The sequence below is a fragment of the Perognathus longimembris genome, chromosome 8 (genome assembly GCF_023159225.1).
Source record: "Perognathus longimembris pacificus isolate PPM17 chromosome 8, ASM2315922v1, whole genome shotgun sequence".
In the NCBI taxonomy this organism is placed as follows: domain Eukaryota; kingdom Metazoa; phylum Chordata; class Mammalia; order Rodentia; family Heteromyidae; genus Perognathus; species Perognathus longimembris.
Window position 1 is genome coordinate 33,274,614 of NC_063168.1, and position 16,889 is coordinate 33,291,502.

A 16,889-nucleotide genomic window follows, 5' to 3' on the forward strand; every position below is an offset into this window, starting at 1 on the left:
ACTGTGGCTCCAGTGGCGGAGTGCTAGCTTTGAGCAAATAAGGGAGGCCAGGGACAATGCTCAGGCCCTGAGTCCATGGCCCAGGACTGGCCAAAAAAAAAAACAAAAAACAGGTTTTAAACCCGTGTTTGGGTGCAAGCAAAAGTGTCTAAGAAAAATTCCAAAAGGTTCTAATATACAGCACGTGATATAAGTACAATGATGTAAAACCAGTGTGCTATTCTTTAGTTCTATCTATGCTAAAAGTCAAGTGTACATATAATCTTGACAATTCTTGGGGTATAGATCAAGATTTTGCTTCTCCATTTTTTTTTCCTGTGCTCTCATAAACTCTTTAAGATCAAGGGACCAGAGTCATTTTAAAACAAGTATGCAAATGTGGTTGCTAACCTTTATTTTCCTGACCCAGAACTAATATTTTGTTTTATAGGATTCAGGTCGACATATGTGCTAGTTGCGTGGACTGTGGCCATATGTGCTAGTGTGGACTGTGGCAGTCTGTGGCTACAGGAAGCTGCCTCCACAGTCTGCTCCCAAACTGCCTGGTTTCACTGATTCCTTATTCTCTCTCGCTTTCATGGAAAACTGCTCAGGGAATCTAGGAGTCCTGTGAAGATTTTGACAGGCTCAGGTCTGCCCCAACCCCTCCCAAGATTAGAGTTGGGTTTATAGCAGGCCTATCATGACAGAGTTGCAACCGAAGCTTACTCCAAGGTTAAAAGCATCAGAGTTGTGTTTGGTGGCCACAGGGTTGCATTGGGGAAGCATTGGTGTCTTCCTCCTCTATGTCTCAGAAACTGTCGTGGCTGCTGCAGAGAGCAGACTTTGTTGGCCTTTGGTATTTGTGGATTTTGTGACTAAGAAGATGGTTAAAGTCCCAAGCCTCCTAAAATCTTTTAAAGTTGTCACCCTGCTTAAACCAGTAGGGCACCAGCCTATAAAAGCCAGAGTACTCACAGTAAACAACCAAGGAATACAGGGAGGTTTCAAATGTCTTTAACCAGTCTGTGTAGAAATTTGCAGGCAACCCAGCAGGAGGTGTGACAATCTATCCAGAGGACTCTGAGAGATGCCACTACAGCCTTGCCCAGATCCTCTTCTGCTGGCCTACTGATTCGGGATATAAGACATAAGCCACTTCGGATCCACTGAAGCTGAGACTTTTACATTGTCCTGACCCTTTGCCCTCTTGATTGTTATTCATTTGTGTTCTCTTCAAACTGCTGGTAAGGTAAGGTTAAATAATATGATTTGATTTAATGGCACATGAATCTCATTCAGTCGGCTGTTCTCTAAGTGTTACAGCAGAACTCTGGCAAGTATTTGTTGGTCATATTTTAGGTCCTTATTATTTTACTACTCAAAAATTACAGATTAAGACTTCTCATTTGTGTACCTTGCATGATTTTCAAAAATTTCTGGGAGACATTAATTGGCTTCAGCTGTACCTTAAACTAACCACTGGCGAACTTAAGCCTTTATTTGACATCCTTAAAGGAGATCCAAATCCAACCTCCAGTCGATCACTAACCGCCCCAGCTCAAGAGGCCTTAAAGATAGTGGAAACTGCCATCACAAGTCAACAAGTAACTTTTGTTTCTTACAGTAAGCCCCTCCAATTTATTATTTGTGCCACCAGTTTTACACCTACTGGAGTCTTCTGGCAAGAGGGACCCCTCTTTGGGGTACATTTACCTGCCTCCCCTCTTAAAGTTCTCACTCCTTATACCACCTGGGTGGCGGAACTAATTAAAATTGGAAGAGAACATAGCAGAAGAATGTTTGGCAGAGACCCTGATAAAATAATATTGCCATATTCTCCCACTCAAATTCAGTGGCTAATGCAAAATGATGATGCTTGGACGGTATTTTGTATTTCCTTTCAAGGAATCTTTGATAATCATTATCCTGCCGATAAACTCCTCCAATTTTAAAAATACCAATCCCTTGTTTTCCCCACTCAAACTTCTCATCAACATCTTTCCCATGCTTCCCTGGTGTTTACTGATGGTTCCTCAAATGGAATGGCAGCCTTTACTATTGACAACCAAACCACTTCCCTACAATCCCCCTATCGCTCTGCACAAATGGTTGAGCTTTTTGCTGTTTTACAAGTGTTTACTCAGTTACCTAATATTCCCTTTAATTTGTATACAGATAGCTCTTATATTGCCCACTCCATCCCCTTACTTAAAACTGTACCCTATATTAAACCAACTACAAATGCCACTCCCTTGTTTTCCTCAATCCAACAACAAATTTTAATTAGACATTGCTCCTTTTATATAGGGCATATTCGTGCTCACTCTGGTCTCCCTGGACCTTTGGCAGCAGGCAATAAAGTAACTGATCAAGCAACTCAACTTACCCTTTTGGCTGAATGTGATCCTATAGCTCGAGCAAAAGAAGCTCACTCTCTACATCACCTTAATGTTCAAACCTTGCGCCTCCTCTATAATATTACCAGGGAGCAGGCACGACAAATTGTCAAACAATGCCACAATTGTGTCGCCTTTTTGCTGACCCCTCACTTAGGTGTTAACCCCAGAGGATTGGTCCCTAATGAAATTTGGCAGATGGACGTTACCCACGTCCCTTCTTTTGGTAATCTTAAATATCTTCACGTTACCATTGACACTTTTAGTGGCTTCATTTTTGCCAGCCTCCACACTGGAGAGGCCTCTAAAAATGTTATTGCCCACATACTTAATTGTCTAACAGTCATGGGAAAACCCAAAATAATTAAGACTGATAATGGCCCTGGGTATACAGGGAAAAACTTTCAACAATTTTGCCGCCAAATGCAAATAAAACATATTACTAGCATCCCCTACAACCCTCAAGGCCAAGGAATTGTTGAACAAGCTCACCAAACTCTTAAAAATACCCTTCAGAAATTAAAAAATGGGGGATCTTTACCTCACAAAAAGATCCCAAAAAAATATTCTCCATCATGCCTTGTTTGTCATTAATTTTTTAACTCTGGACGTTAATGGAAAATCTGCAGCCGATCGTTTTTGGTATCCACAAACAATTCATAATTATGCTACTATTATGTGGAAAGATCCACTGACCTTTCAATGGAAAGGCCCGGACCCCATATTAATCTGAGGTCGAGGGTCTGCTTGTATATTTGACAACAAAGAAGGTGCAGCACACTGGCTTCCTGAATGCTTGATTAAAATTGTTGATCATAACCTATCCTCCAGTGAAACATGATCCCCTGAGAACACCTTTTTCTTTTTCAGGAACAACAATGACAACGTGGGCCTTTATAACAACAATTCTGCTGACCCTGCCCTCTACAACCTATGCCGGATTTGGAGCCCCCATAAACAAGCAAGAACTGCTTCGTGCACTCTTTGGCCCTCTTTGCGTGTGTCAAGGAGGGCGGCAAAAGATTACCCCTTCTTACTCCCAAATTGTTGATTGTGGAAGTGATGCTGCCTACCTAGTACTGGAATCCAGTCCCACAGGAGGATTTAAAAAGCAAGAGCGGGTATGTGTTGCTAAACCCAAAATTGTCCCCTCACTCAAAGGACAGATTAAGAACTGCTCCCAAAATTGTCATTTTACTTCCCAAATGCATTTCTCTTGAATTGAATGAATTTCTCAAGAATGTGTTGATCATAAGGGAATAAGACATTTTACTGCTGTCCTACAAAAGACCAAAGGGGAAGTTCAGAGAGGAGAGTGGCGTAACGTCCCCACTCATTTTAATAACCGTAGATATATACTTACACAAGCTTTCTGTCTGGGCAATCGTGGAAAAGATGTGTGCTGGCTCGTAAAGGCTCCACTCCACGTTTCCAATGGCGGGGGACCCACTGATATTATTAAAGAAATAGATATTCACATGCGGTTTGAGCAGATGCTTATTTACCCCAAACTTGAATACCATCCTTTGGCCTTACCCAAACCAAAAAAATTTAGATTTGGACACCCAAACCTCAGATATTTTAACAGCCACACTACAAGTCTTAAATATGTCTAATCCCGATTTGGCTAATGATTGCTGGTTATGCATGTCTTTGGGAATGCCCATGCCTCTTGCAATTCCGACCTCCAATATATCTACCTCCTCACAAAATTCCTGTAATTCCAATATACCTTTTAATGTATAACCTATGGGTAATTTTTCCTTTTGTATATATGGTAATTTTCAAAATAATAGCTGAGATATACACGTGGGCTTGATCTCATCTGGCAAGTGCTTACAAATAACCAATTATTCCTCTCCTATAAAAAGCCTTTGCCCCCCTAAAGGCGGGGTATTTGTATGTGGAGGAAACCTAGCCTATTTTCTACTCACTGCTAATTGGACTGGCTTGTGTGTAGCGGCCCTGCTACTTCCAGATGTAGACATCGTTTCAGGTGATGAGCCCCTGCCCGTTCCCAGTTACATAAGATAGAGGGAAGAGCTAAGAGAGCTGTGCCTTTCATACCCCTTTTGGCAGGACTGGGTGTAAGTGCCGCCCTGGCTCGGGAACTGCAGGTCTGGGAGTAGCTATCCATTCTTATGCAAAACTGTCTAATCAAATAATAGAGGATGTTCAGGCACTATCCAGCACTATAAATGATCGTCAAGATCAAATTGACTCCCTGGCTGAGGTAGTCCTACAAAATAGGAGGAGACTGGATTTACTTACTGCAGAACAGGGAGGGATTTGCTTAGCTTTACAGGAATGCTGCTGCTTCTATGCCAACAAATCTGGGATTGTTAGAGACAAGGTCAAAAGGGTCCAGGAAGACCTGATCAAACAGAGGTGAGAACTATTTGACAGCCCATTGTGGACTGGACTAAACGGACTCTTTCCCTATCTTCTCCCTTTACTAGGCCCTCTGTTTAGAATTTTAAATGCTGTGGCCGTCGGCCCCTGTATTTTTAATAGAATTATGAGCTTTGTAAAACAACAAATTGACTCTCTTGCATCAAAGCCCTTACAAATTCACTATCATAGACTGGATTTGGCCAGCCAAGGACAGGACAACTGTGTCCTGCTACATGTATGGCCAGGACAGAGAGCCTTGCGCCTCCAAGGTGGCCGGAACCCAAACCGGCTAGAAATATGCCATGGGCACCTATAGAAGGGTAGAACCTAGCGGTATCTACTGACAAGAGCTGCAAACAATTGCTGTTCGTGCTCGTGGAAGCATGCCCATCTGCATAGAGGTTGGATCCGTTCAAAATCCTCTTCCCTCAAAAAGGATCATTAAAACACTTTAAGGGGATTGGGTCCCTAATTCCTTCCACGGGTAAATGCCCCCATTCATGACATAACTGTACAATAACTGTCTTCTTAAGCGCTGGCTATGTTCTGGGCCTTCCACCCCTACCAAAGTAATAATTGGCTTTTTAATTATAATAAAAAGGGAGGAGATGCCGGGAGCCAAATGTCTGTGATGTTGTAACATTTAGAAACTATAAAACTTAACTGATAAGGACATCTGGTGCTGGCTGTCATGTTGTAACATATAGAAACTATAAAACTTAACTGATAAGGACGTCTGGTGCTGGCTGTCACGATGTAACATAAAGAAACTATAAAACTTAACTGATAAGAACATTTGGTGCTTTTACAACCTTGCCTGGCTGGCTTTGATGAACAGGATACTGTGAACTTTCCACCCAGTCCCTGCCCAGGAAAGAGCATCCCACGGTTTTGTAACCTAGCAACCTAACGACTCTGTCCACATGAGTTACCCTTTGCTGATTACAATATAAACTGCCATGCAAAAATAAAATTCGAGACCTTGATCAGAATCCTGTCTTGGTCTCCTTCCTTGTGTCTGGTTTTGTCACTCATTCAGGTCAATTCCCCCTCTGGCTCCTGTTGACAAAACCCTGTGGGCCGGGGCACATTTTAAAAAACTTTTCCAATTCCTAGTACCTCAAGGGGCAGTTTTAGAAATTATCAATCAACTCATTCATTTTTACCATCAAGTTTCTAGCGTTTATCCACAAGGAAAAGAGACAGGATGAAGAAAGGTCTCCATTGGCCTGTCCTACAAAATGGGCCTATACCCATCTGACTTCTTAGTGTTATGCCCAAGTCTCAAGATGACCACCAAGAAGACCACTGAAAGCCAAATGTTCCAAAATGCAAAAGCAAGGCTTTATTCGGGCGAGCTGCAGATAGGAGGTTAGGAGGAAGGCCCCAGGCTGAGATTTCACAGAGCTTATAAAGGCAAAAAACCAAAGTTATAGCAATCAGGTGTTCAAGCAAGATTAGGATACAGGTACAAATCTGATTGGCTCAGGGCTCGAGGCATTCCGGGGCGGTTACAGTGAAGCATTCCCAGGTGGTTAGAGTTAAGCAAGGAGTTTCCTGACTGGCTGGGCCCTAATAAGCTTGTCCTGCTAGCCGGGATAATTGGTTGCCTGGGTTACTCATCGTTTAAACAGACAACAAAACGGGGGCTGCCTAAAAATGGGGTTTACTTTAACTCTTCATTCCCCCCTTCTGATAGATAACTTGAGAACCAATCATGGTCTCCTTGCTTATTAGTTTGATTCTGACTGAGAATTGGTAGGGACAGGTTGGTATTGTGCCCACAATACCATAAGGTGTACAGTGTTTATCCTATCCTTAATAAAAGCTGTAAACTTATTAATAATACAGGGTCCCACAAACAGGACATGCAGAATCACAAACAAGGGTCTGGTCACAACTGAAAGTAAAGTGCTGTTGCCAGGGGGAATAATTTCCTCTTCCTTTTTTTCACAGTGGGGCCATGGTGTCACGACTCCAGTAGGAGTAATAATAGTGGCCGGGGGGGGGGGGTTACAGTATCTCAGGCCGGAGGCCGAGGAAGATATATAAATTCTGGTGCCCTCTATTCTATCATCCCCAAGCCGCGGGACCACCCATAGGTAAGGTTTATGGGTGTCTAGGCTCTCTCCCTAGCTACCGAAGCACCAACCAAATATAGCAGGCCTAGCAAGGTAAAGTTATCCAAGTCCATCTTTTGGTACACAGCCTCTGTTATGGCTAATCTGCCACTGGGGTAGAATGTTCTCTATCACTGCGAATGAGTCCACCGGCTCCAGTCATTTCGATGGCATGGGTGAAGAGAATCCAGGTCGAACCTCCGTCCACCCTGAGTACAATGGGAGTTGTCAGCGGCAGGATGTAAGGTCCCTTCCAATGTGGTTTTAGGCTCCCTTGTCAGTGGTGGTTTACTCAGTTGGTAGCAGGTGTGGCTCAGGATGAGGTCCAGTCTCATAAAGGGCCTTTAGCTTGGGTCAGATCTCTTGGTGGACTTGCTATAGGGCTCTGAGGGGTGGATAAAAGCTCATAACAAATGCAATTGCAAGTTAGGAATACAAGTCACTTAGCCCTTCAGATGCAGGTACAGATACCTTGGTAACTGGCACACCTGATGGCAGTTACCTCCCTCTCTTCTGAGGTCACAACCTAATCCATCTGGACACATTTTAATACTCTTGGACACACCTCTCACCCCAGGCATTGCCTGGAAGTGACTCTCCAGCCTGTCATACATGCTTTGAATTTAGCAGCAGGTCAGTCTGCTTGACGATTTCTTACAATATCCAATTTTCTTAATAGAGCTAGTTAACTCCAGTCAACTCAAGAATGTGCCCCCAAAAGTTTAGTTTTAGCAGATCCAAAGCACTTTCCAGCAGAAATAAGCTGCGTGTTGTTGGGGATCATTATGGCCTGGGAAAGACTGCCCTTCCACCAGCCTTGGGACAATAGAAGTCCCTCCCACCTTCTGGCCTCCACCCCTTGGGAGGTGAACACGTGCGTGCCACCATGATGGGGTTGTCCCGCCCACAAAGGGAAGTTTCGTGATGTCACTTGATGAACGTGACCCCTAGCCTATGACTGACCCTTTGGCCAGCCCCCTTTCTTTCCCGCCATTACTTCTATATAAGTGCCCTTCCATATTAAAGTCTTTGAGACACATTCCACCACCGCAGCGTGTCCCTGATGCCTTCCTTTTCGCCTCCGCCCTCGGTAACATGTGGGGGGACTGGGGGGAGGGGAAGCTTCAGCAACCCGTCCTCAACTTAGTGCTTGCCCATGTGAGCACGCCTTTGGCCTTCCGCTGGCGGAGGGCCAGGCTGAGTGCTCTTTCATAGAGTTTGTGGTTACCATTCTCCCCGTGGGGGGGAGAAAGGGGGTGTCCAGAACCCCAACATAAATGGCGCCCGAACAGGGACTTGAATCGTACGGCCGAGAAGTTCGGGGTACAGTATCCCCACAGATTGCTAAGTAGGGTTTTAGAGGAGGGTCCTGCCCATCCAGACGGGGCAGAAGCATGGAGACACAGGCTCACGGGACGCGGCGCCAGAGAGTTGCCCCGCCGTGGCGATTTGGCACCAGGCGGCGGAGGGAGCGGGGCGCGCTTCCCGCGGAAACATGTCAGTGGAGCAGTGGGGCCGGAGCAAGAGGAATGCGACCCCGGGCTGGGGTCGGTTAGTTCTGCTCTGTGCGCCCCGGGCCAGACGGCAGGCACCCGCAGTGGCGCTTGAGAAGCAGTGGGTGGCCGAGCGCCAGAGCAGTTTGGCTTGCGCGGGCTGAGCGTGAGTACACTGGGTTCCGCGCCGCCCCGGGTTTGCCAGCTGCGTGCGCTGGGGCCGCGTGGCCCCGGGCGGCACCAGGCGTCTTTTGCGGTAGCATTTGGGCAGCCGAGTGTGGCGGGCCGAGCACGGCGTGGCGGAAGCGCGGTTCCGCCATGTGGGAAGCTGTGGCATGGCGGCGGCAGAGCTGCGGATAGAGTTAAAAAAAAAAAAAAAGGCGTGGCGTGCAGTTTAGACCATGGGCCGGTGTCCCAGTTGGGGTGCGTGGGCGGCAGCAGCGGCGGCAGCAGCCCCGGAGTGGCTGGACCTGCTGCAGCCCGGCAAACTGCTTTATGCCCGCCGATGGTCGTTAAGCTCAGAAATTCGGGTGAGTTGGTTGAATCCTGATTTTTCTGACTTAACACACACGTGGAGCACAATGGGGCACGCCATATTGGAGGCGGGGCCCCACCAATTCCCCCCAGGTGAGGGGCGTGCCAGGCTCGCCTGGGCTGGCCGATTGCGCTGCAGCTGAGAGAGGCAAGCACCCCGCTGTGCTTGCCTGCACATTTTCTCTCTGTGTCAGACTTACAGCTGCAGACGGGGTTGGAGCCAGGAAAGTCTCAAGTTATAAACTAAAATGGAATATTGAAAGGAAAACAAAGAGTTTTGATACAGCAATAGGTAATTTGATTGAACTTCCATGTTTACCAGTTCAAAGATATAAAATCAACTGGAGTTTTTCTAGATGGATAAAAGGGTTTGCTTGTCCACTGTGATTTAAAAATTGTCATGTTGGGAGTGTGTAATTAACAGGTTTCCCTTTTGTTTTTTATTCAACCACGTGGTTCTATTATGGGCAAATTAATATCATTTGCCGCTGGAATTCCAGAAAATTTAAATGGCCAATCAAAGCAATTTTAAAGAGCGCTCAGGTATTTTTGTGTGTGTGTGTGTGTGCGCGCGCGCGCGTGTGGTTGTTGGTAAGATTTAAAAGCATAACAATAGGTTTCCATCCCGATGTTCGATGCAGATAAAGGTGCCTATAAAAATTTCCATAAGGTTCAAATATGCAACATGTGGTAAAAGTACACCAGTATGTTATTTTATATTCAGTGTGTTTCCATAAGGTTCAAATATGCAGCATGTAGTAAAAGCACAATGGTATAAAATCAGCATGTTATTTTATACTCAGTGTGTTAAAAGTTAAGTGTGCATGTAGCCTTAACAACTCTTTGGCATAAATTAAGATTTTACCTTCCCATTTTCTCTCCTGTGTTCTCATAAACTCTCAAGATCAAGAAATTGAGATTGCTTCATACAAATGTGACTATTAACCTCAGCTTTCCTGACCCAGGATTAATATACTGCTTTATAGGATACAGGTGGACAGATGTGCTAGCCGCATGGACGGTGGCAGCTCCTGGATATAGGAAGATGCCACCACAGTCTGTTCCCGAACTGCCTTGTTTCACTACTAATGATTCTTTGCTCTCTCTCCCATTGGAAGCTGCTCGAATGATTTATGAGCCTTGAGTAGGATGTGAATAGTTCCATCTTAACAGTTACTCCAGGTTAAATCACCATAGTTATGTTAGTGGTCACAGCTAGCCAGGTAAAATTTTGTGATTAAGAAAGTCTTTGAATTCTGTGATTAAGAAAGTCTTTTCACCCTGCTTAAACCAGAAGGGCATCGATATACCAGAGCCAGAAATGCTGAGAAAATTTTAAACACCCTAACCAATCTATATAGAAATTTTGCAGGCAACCCAGAGCAAGATGTGAGCAAGAGATACCACTACAGCCTTGCCTCGAGTTCCCCATTGCATGGCATGGAACTTGCCAAATGGGGATGAGGGACGCAGCCACTTCCGAGACTGAGGATTCCACAATGCTTTAACCCTTTGCCCTTGGTTGTCATTTATCTGTGTTCTCTTTCACTTGCCAGTGGGATTCAACGGCGTGATTCAAGTTGATGGCATGTAAATCTCGTGTTCTCTAAGTGTTATAGCCAAACCTTCACAAGCAGTTTTTGGTCAGTTCTCAACGGGTTACAAATGGATTATCTCTGTTGTGTTTTTTTCCTTGTTGCTCAATTGGGAATAAAAAGGGCTTGTAGGACTATGACTCCCTGGATAGTTCAAAGCCAGCCCGGGCAAAAGGAAAAAATCTCTCCAAAATCCCACCTCCCAGTTAACAGCAAAGAGCCAGATTGAGAGCTCAACCACAGAGAGCGAGCAAAAGGCTAAAGCAGCACCGTGACTCAAGTGGTAGAGCACTAGCCTTGAGCGAAAGTGCTCATGGACAGTGCTCAGGCCCCGAGTTCAAACGCGGATGGGAAAATGCAATTCCAGCCACAAACGTTAAAATTCCTGGGACTTAGCCAGTCCAGGAGACGGAAAGGTGGAATGGAGTGAGAGGAGAATGGTGCCATATTATCCTAAAGGGAGCTGTCTTGTTTCACCCTTTCAAAATGGATCAGAGCCGGGAAATCGAGAGAGATAATTCCTGTCCATTTTCTTCTTTTTTTGCCAGTTGTATATAGGTGTATATATATATTTATTTATTTTGCCTCTGACTGGCTATGCCAAACCAGTTTTCTATCATTAACCACTTCTTTCAGTCGTTTCTCCTTACTCGTTCACTTTACAATTGGGTTTATGCTCCAAAAGGGAACTGTTCCTGGCTTATCCCCAGGGTGTGTTCTATGCCATTCATGCCAACCAGCTCTGAGAACTTGTCGATACTTTGCCTGACCTTTTCAAAAGTGTCTTTTGACAGAATAACATCTCTTGCTGAGATCACCAATGGGGAATTTGCCGTTCACAGTTGTCACCCTAACACAGGCCTAAACCCTGGAGGCACCAGCCTTGGAAACTTCTGGGTATGCCCAAAGACTCAGGGGGGGCTGGAGAAAACCATAGCGCTCTCTGGCCCTAGTGACCATACTCATGGTAATGATGGGGACTTTTTGCCAGCTACACCGGACTGCCAGGCTGACCAGGGGCTCTTGATTTACGTCGCCCCCTTGACAGCAGGAAATAGCTACAGAAGACGAGACCTCCATCCATACTCCCTGCCTGGTGGCCGCCGGTGTCTTAATTTTAAAAAACAAAAGGGGGAGGTATTCCCCAGGATTAATTAAGGATTCCCTAGGATTAATTAAGGATTAGTTATGCTTATGTTAATTATCCAGAAATTTTAAATCATCCCGAATCAGTGTGGGATGGAGTACAGTATATGTGTTTTTCCAGATTGGAAAATTAAACCCAGAGCACCCACTCTGGAGAAATGTTTTCTTGTTCTCTCCAGGAAAAGGAGGACCATGTTGGACTTCTGCTCTCCCATGAAAATATGGAAAGTAGGACTGCCTACGGTAGGAGGCAACCAAGCTTCCTTTCTAGATTCCTTCTTGAGCGTCTCATGGCTCAATGTTTTGCTGGGGCAATACTGCCTACAGCGTCACACAAAGAAACTAAAGGAATTTTGCACCATGCTTCTTCCTTTCCTCTCCCCCTGCTGCTAGACTTGGGGAGTCCCGTTGGAAAGAAAATAGGAGCTGAGGGTATTGACACTCAACCCCAATGTTTTATGATAGAAATGTTTAAAAAAGTAAATGCAAAGGTTTAACACCTTGGCTTCAATGTTTATATAAAAGAATGTTTCACTAATCACTTATGTTTGAGTTATCAGCTACTGTGAACTGCCGGGAATGCCAGAGTTTCAGCTTCTACCTCACCAGCAAAAGAGGGCACCTTCCTGCACTTGGCAGAAACCAGCTGAGGATTCTGACTTCTGGACATAGCCAGATGGATGGACCCTTACCTACCCCTCACCCCAGTTTTGTGGAAGGGGCCCCACAGATCTTATGTCAGCATTTGCCTTATGCCCACACATGCCATGTGTTTACAGCATCCCCTGCTTATTGAAAAAAACAAAAAGGGGGAGATGTTGGGGATCATTATGGCCTGGGAAAGACTGCCCTTCCACCAGCCTTGGGACAATAGAAGTCCCTCCCACCTTCTGGCCTCCACCCCTTGGGAGGTGAACACGTGCGTGCCACCATGATGGGGTTGTCCTGCCCACAAAGGGAAGTTTCGTGATGTCACTTGATGAACGTGACCCCTAGCCTATGACTGACCCTTTGGCCAGCCCCCTTTCTTTCCCGCCATTACTTCTATATAAGTGCCCTTCCATATTAAAGTCTTTGAGACACATTCCACCACCGCAGCGTGTCCCTGATGCCTTCCTTTTCGCCTCCGCCCTCGGTAACATGTGGGGGGACTGGGGGGAGGGGAAGCTTCAGCAACCCGTCCTCAACTTAGCGCTTGCCCATGTGAGCACGCCTTTGGCCTTCCGCTGGCGGAGGGCCAGGCTGAGTGCTCTTTCATAGAGTTTGTGGTTACCATTCTCCCCGTGGGGGGAGAAAGGGATCGTCCAGATCCCAACACGTGTAGTAGAGTCCCATCTGAAGATGTAGATTCTTCCAGATGACTGTTAGACTCTCCTTGATCCTCATTCAAATGCAATGGGCAGGGGCCGTGGTGTCAGTGAGCAGTGGCTCCCAGTGGTTCCAATAGAATGTCACACCTTCTGCTGGGTTACCTGCAACTTTCTCCATGGACTGGTTAGAGAAGCTTAACCTACGTTAACCTAAAGCCTAACTTTAGTCAAATTTCCTAGTATTTTCCTGATTCCTTCTTAAGCACACTAGCTTTTGTAGGCTAGCACATCACTGAATGTCAAGACAGCTTTAGGCAATCAATGGCCCTTGGGTCATTTTGCCAGGGCAATAAGTTTAAATCAGATATTTCCAATAAGGCTAGGATTTTTTTAAGCCAAGATAGAAGGCTTGGCCTGTAACCATTTCTCACAAGTACAGTCTCTGTATACTGTTACCTCTGTTTTCCATGCCTCTAGTTTATCCTGCCTCATCTTCCCAAAAACAACCCTGGTCCCTTGGTCCTAAAGTGGGGAGCTGATGGGCGAAGATGATCCATCTTCTGTAACTTCTTCAGGGTGACTCAGGGACGTTGACCTTACCTAGCCAGGAACCTATAACCTTAGTCTACTTTACCAAGGGGCTGAAGAATCAGATGTCCATTAGGAGCTTTACTCCAAACTGGAAATTACATTCAACATTTAATTTATCTATAAAGACTTCTTTTTTGGGCTACCGCAGTGTAGCCTTTTAACATTCTAATTTGTAAAAGCTTTTTCCTGACTGGCTGGGGAACTGATCTCTGATGACTTAAAAAATAGCTACATTATCTTTGCAGGCCCTTACCAGATCTCAATAAGGACACAATCTCAGGTCTACAAGCTTTCTTTCCTGAACAGATGTACCAGCTTAAAATTCCCACTGCCAGTCAAGGCTTTGAGTAGATGCGGGGGGTTGGGATTTTAAACTATCCTCCCATTTGAAAAGCTTACCCTTACTACCCTCTACCACAGATGACTGGCAAGTTCCTGCCCTGTAGACAGACATGGGCATTAGAAAGGCATGGTTACGAACTATTCTTCTAGGACTTCTGGAGAGTGGAAAAGTACCATCGAATATGTCTCCCCAATGCCTCTCTGTCTCTTCGCTGCCGTTCCTGACACGGGAGGGGAAGGGGTGGGGGGAAGGGAGGCTTCGGCAACCTTTCCTCAACTTGGCATAATCCATGAGAACATGCTTTGTTCCTTCTGCCGGCTGGAGGGATTAAAGCCGAGTGTTCTTTCATAGTTTGGGAACAGGCATTTACCCCGGGAGATAGGGGGAAATGGGGATCCAGAGCCCCCCAACATATGGCGCCCAATGTGAGGCAGGATTGCACGGCCTGGAATTTCGGGGTCCAGTAACCACACAGATTGTGCTAAGTGGGTTTTCAGAGGAGGGTCATGCACATCCAGATGGGACAGAAGCATAGAGAGAGAAGCGGATTTTCTGCCGCGCTCAGGGAAATAGGCTCGTGCAGCTTTGCGCATCACGCGGAGATGCGGCAGTAGAGCACTGGGGATGGCGGTGGGAGCCCTCGCACACCTGGCGTTTCCAGGTCCTGATCTGTGAACGGGTCACAGGGCATGCGCCGAGAGCGATTGGGCTCCGCACAGCCATGGGCCAGGGGCCCTACTCAGGTTCACAAGCGGCGGCGTGCGCTGGGGACTGCGCGGCCTTGGGCGGTGCTGAGCGCCTAGTGGGAAAATCTTTGGGCTGCTGAGCATGGCGAGGCAGAAGTGCACGATTGCTGCCAGAGCACAGCGGACGGCTTGGTGCCCACGCCCAGGTAGCAAGAACAGCAGTAGCGTGGCGCAGCGGAAGCGCGTGAGTGGTGGGAGCAAGAATATCTGGGCTGGTGACACAGAGGGCCCCTGCAGCTGTGGGCGGTGCTTAACGTGGCAGCGTCCTAGGGCACAGAGCATTGTTTGCCCCCTCCACCCCCAAAGCGCGTGGCAGAAGGCAGAAACTGCTTTATGCTGGCTCCCTCCTCCTGCCTCTGAGGCCTGGGAAGGCTGGATAATCGGCTTTAAAGGAAACAAAAGGGTGTTGGTTTTTTGTCAGTGTTCGCTAGTCGGAGATTCGTTAACTGTGGGTTTCTGGGCTTAATCCTAAGCTTGGTTAACAGATAAAAGAGATTCCAAATCTTCCCACAGCAGCTGGGCGGGGACTCAAGAGACTCATGGTCTCGCTGCAGCTGGGCGGGGCTAGAGCTTGCATGCTTTCTCTCTATTAAACACGCAGCTACAGACAGGAAAACGCTCAAATTATAAACTGAAATGGAATGTTAAGGGGCTAGGGATATGGCCTAGTGACAAGAGAGCTTGCCTCGTATACATGAGGCCCTGGGTTCGATTCACCAGCACCACATATACAGAAAGTGGCCAGAAGTGGTGCTGTGGCTCAAGTGGCAGAGTGCTAGCCTTGAGCAAAAGGAAGCCAGGGACAGTGCTCAGGCCCTGAGTCCAAGGCCCAGGACTGGCCAAAAAACAAAACAAAACAAAACAAAATAAAAGGGAATGATAGGGCTGGGGATATAGCCTAGTGGCAAGAGTGCCTGCCTCGGATACACGAGGCCCTAGGTTCGATTCCCCAGCACCACATATACAGAAAACGGCCAGAAGCGGCGCTGTGGCTCAAGTGGAAGAGTGCCTTGAGCGAGAAGAAGCCAGGGACAGTGCTCAGGCCCTGAGTCCAAGGCCCAGGACTGGTCAAAAAAAAAAAAAAAAAAGGGAATGTTAAAAAGGGAAACAAAGAGTTTTGATACAGCAGTAAGTAATTTGGTTGGATTTCCTATAATTAACAGTTCAAAGATACCAAAAAGTGGAGGAGTTTTTTCTGCATGGAAAGTTTGCTTGTCTGATGTTATTTAAAAAAGCTGCTTTGAAAGATGCAAAGAAAGGTTTTCTGCTCATGTTATTGATGTTTGTGAAGCTTGGAGATTCGGTTCAGTTCTGCTTGTTGTTGGCTAAATCCTGTTTTCTCTAGGTGGTCAATGCACGTGGTGGGCAATAGAGTCCTCAATCGTGGTTCGCTCAAGATTCCAAAAACTCTTTTTTTCTTTTTGTTTATTAATTGAACACAAATTTTTTTACAAGGTGTTGTGCAAAAAGGGTACAGTTACATAGTAGGGCAGTGTGTACATTTCTTGTGATATCTTAAGTCCGGTTTTTCTATCCCTTCTCTAGGTCAGGTAGAGATATATACAATATACAATGTATCAAGAACATATACAGTGGGGCTGGGGATATAGCCTAGTGGCAAGAGTGCCTGCCTCGGATACACGAGGCCCTAGGTTCGATTCCCCAGCACCACATATACAGGAAAAAAAAAACGGCCAGAAGCGGCGCTGTGGCTCAAGTGGCAATGTGCTAGCCTTGAGCGGGAAGAAGCCAGGGACAGTGCTCAGGCCCTGAGTCCAAGGCCCAGGACTGGCCAAAAAAAAAAAAAAAAAGAACATGTACAGTATTCACAGATTTGGTCTCTACTGTCTCTACGTCTCCCTTTGTGGAGGGGCATCTGGGTTGTTTCCATATTTTGGCTATTGTGAATTGTGCTGCAATAAACATGCAAGTACAAATGTCTTTTTGATATCTTGGGGTTTGCTGTTTAGGATAGATGCATAGGAGTGGTATGGCCAGGTCATAGAGTAGGTCTATAATGAGCTTTTTGAGAAACCTCCATACTGTTCTCCAAAGTGGTTGTATTAATTTGCACTCCGACCAACAATGGAGAAGGATTCCTCTTTCCCCGCACCCCCTCCAGCATTTGTTGTTGCCTGAGTTCAGAGTATAGGCCATTCTAACTGGAGTGAGGTGGTATCTCAGGGTTGTTTTTATTTGCATTTCCTTTACCACAAGGGATGTTGAGCATTTCCTCATG